Source organism: Podarcis gaigeae (assembly GCF_964106915.1).
Source record: "Podarcis gaigeae genome assembly, chromosome: 12".
NCBI lineage: Eukaryota > Metazoa > Chordata > Lepidosauria > Squamata > Lacertidae > Podarcis > Podarcis gaigeae.
This window is the reverse complement of record NC_139688.1, coordinates 7,300,326-7,303,853: the sequence shown is the minus strand read 5'-3', so window position 1 is coordinate 7,303,853 and position 3,528 is coordinate 7,300,326.

Sequence of the window (3,528 nt, the reverse complement as noted above, 5' to 3'; positions counted from 1 at the left end):
CGGCTGCAGATATTTTTATTTTGGAGGACCACTGCAGAGAGAGGGGCTGGCCCAGGAGCTGCCTATCAAAAGGACTGCTGAAGACAGCCCAAAACAGCAGCAGGAGCTGGAGCGGGAGCAGCCAAAGTTAATTCAGGACAATGTGAGAGAGGAGGACAGAGGAGCAAGGCGAAGCCAGCAGCCCCAAGGTGCACAGATATTGGCTCGCTCACAGCGCTGCTACCTGGCTGCTGCTGCTGCAAGTCCCGGGCCAGCAGGATTGAGTTGCTTCCCTGGGGTGCGCTTTGCTGCTGCCCGTAAGTGTCGGAGGGCGGCTCTGGCGCAGTAAATCAGGGCCACTCGACACCATCCCTGAATATGCAGCTAGGGAAATGCAGGAGGGAGCTTGTCTCCAGTGTGACTGTCATTATTTTGCAGGAGGGGCTCAGGCGCATATGCCAGAACCTTAGCCATGCGCAGCTGAATTGGATGAAAGGGTTTTGCTGCACTAGCGCAACGAATCCACTTTACAATAAACCCTGGGGCTTTTTGTGGTTCAGAAATGCACCGAAGCAGGACGCACAACAGGATGAATGGTTCAGTGTCTCCCCATTAACTAACTGGAAGAATTTATGTTATTTTATTTATTAATATCCCACCTCCTCTTCCCCCCTCGTCTGGGGCTCAAGGCAGCTTAAGCAGATTAATAATAATAATAATAATAATAATAATAATAATAATAATAATAAATTTATACCGTGCCCTCCCTGGCCAGAGCTGGGCTCAGGGCGGCTAACACCAGTAAAATTACAGTTAAAACATAATAGGGGGGGGGGGCAATTTAAAATACAGGTTAAAATGCAGCCTCATTTTAAAAGTAGTTCAAAGATCAAGACCATAAGGAGAAGGAAACATAACGGTCAGACTGAGTCCACACCAAAGGCCAGGCGGAACAGCTCTGTTTTGCAGGCCCTGTGGAAAGATGTCAAGTCCCGCAGGGCCCTAGTCTCTTGGGACAGAGTGTTCCACCAAGTCAGGGCCAGTACTGAAAAGGCCCTGGCCCTAGTTGAGACCAATCTAACCACCTTGCGACTTGGGACCTCCAAAGTGTTGTCATTTGTGGACCTTAAGGTCCTCCACGGGGCATACCAGGGGAGGCGGTCCTGTAGGTATATGGGTCCTAGGCCGCATGTGAAACAAGCTAGTGAAACAAGCTAAGAAACACAGAGAAGACCATCATTAAAATGTCATTAAACACTGATAGAATTGAAATAGTATAAAAAAAGATCCATTCGAAACGCAGACAATAAGAATAACGACATGACAGCACCAGCCCTTTCCTAAAAAAGGAAAAGGAAAACATCAGTTTCCAAAGGCCTGTTGGCAAAGAAAGGTCTTCACCTGCTGGCAGAAGGACAGAAAGGAGGGAGCCAGCCTAGCTTCTCTAGCAGGGAGTTCCAAAGTCTGGGAGCAGCCACCACCGAGAAGGCCCCATCTTGCATCCCCCCCAGCGTGGCTGTGAGAGTGGTGGAACTGAAAGAAAGGCCTCCCCCAGAGATCTCAGAGCCTGGGCAGGTTTGTATGAGGAAATAGGAACTTTCAGATAGTCTCCTAACAACTCTCAGCACCCTTTATAAACTACACTTCCCATTATTCTTTAGGAGAAGCCATGGGTGTTTAAAGTGGTATTACAGTGCTTTAAAGGGCGCTGTGGGTTAAACCACTGAGCCTCTTGGGCTTGCCGATCAGAAGGTCGGCGGTTTGAATCTCTGCGACGGGGTGAGCTCCTGTTGCGCGGTCCCTGCTCCTGCCAACCTAGCAGTTCGAAAGCACGTCAAAGTGCAAGTAGATAAATAGGTACCACTCCAGTGGGAAGGTAAACGGTGTTTCCATGTGCTGCTCTGGTTCGCCAGAAGCGGCTTGGTCATGCTGGCCACATGACCTGGAAGCTGTATCCCGGGTCCCTCAGCCAATAAAGCGAGATGAGCGCTGCAACCCCAGAGTCGGCCACGACTGGACCTAATGGTCAGGGGTACCTTTACCTTTACCTTTACAGCGCTTTAAATGCATGAGGTGAATGTGCTCATAGTCTAAAAGCTTTGTGGGAGAAAATGAAGCTTCGCAAAGTTCAGCTTTGTGGATGAATGCTGAATCAAGAGGTCATGCGGTGGAGCTTTGACATATGATATATAAAATCTACTAGATCTACTAAAAACATACAATCACAACAAAAACGGCATGGCAGTAGCCCCCTCATTAAAAGCAGTTGGTTCCCAAAAGTCTGTTGGGACAAGAAGGTCTTCTCCTGCCAGCAGAATTACAGCAAGGAGAGAACCAGCCACCAGCTTCTCCAGGGAGGGAGTTCCAAAGTCTGGGAGCCACCACCAAGAAGGCCCTCTCCTGCGTGCCCACCTAGCATGCCCTCGAGGGTGGCAGGACCTCCCTGAATGTGACCTTAAGCCTGCAAAAGGCTCTCCAGCCTTAGATTTAATTCTGAGCTATGGCTTTTAGACACAGGCAGCCACTGACCTACTGTATCTAAGCCAGTTTGGGACCTGGGTGGAAGAAAGGTGCAAAGGCGTAAAATTTAAACAATGCGCTTTGGAATGGGGAAACGGTGAGCACTTACCCTCAAGTTCCTGCTGTTGTTAAAGCTCCCCCAGGAAGAGAGAATGAAAACTCATTTCTCCTTCTTTAAAGGGAAGATCTGGTCCTTGGCTCTGCAGTGCAGCAAAGAGAGGCCTGGGGGGTGGCGAGGAACCCATGCAGGGACGTGAGCAAAATGGGCAGCAGAAAACTCTTGGCTCGCTCCCTCTGTCTTTCTGCCAGCCGAAGGCTGAGGTAGAAGCTGGTGCAGAGCCTGAGTGAACCCAAAAGACTCTAAAGGCTTAAAGGGAAAGCATGTAGTTTGTTTCTGATTGTTCAGAACAGCCTTCGCCCTCCCATCAAATCCCAGCCAGGATCCCCAAACATTTGGAGGAGGGCACCAGGTGTGGGGGGGAATGTGGGTGGCGCTGTGGTCTAAACCACAGAGCCTAGGACTTGCCGATCATAAGGTCGGCGGTTCGAATCCCCACGACGGGGTGAGCTCCCGTTGCTCAGTCCCTGCTCCTGCCAACCTAGCAGTTCGAAAGCACGTCAAAGTGCAAGTAGATAAATAGGTACCACTCTGGCGGGAAGGTAAACGGCATTTCCGTGCTCTGCTCTGGTTCGCCAGAAGCGGCTTAGTCATGCTGGCCACATGACCCAGAAGCTGTACGCCGGCTCCCTCGGACAATAAAGCGAGATGAGTGCCGCAACCCGAGAGTCGCCCGCGACTGGTCCTAATGGTCAGGAGTCCCTTTACCTTTACCAGGTTGGGGGGTGGTGGCTTAGAAAAATTATAGCCTGCTTCTCTCATAAAGTGGCATATTATACTGTACCTTTCCATGTATAAGACTAGGTTTTGTTTTGGGTTTTTTGCTTTAAAATAAGGTTAAAAATCTGGAGGCGTCTTATACACGGATAGTGCATATGCCCATTTTCTAAATTTGGGGTCCCCAAAAGTAG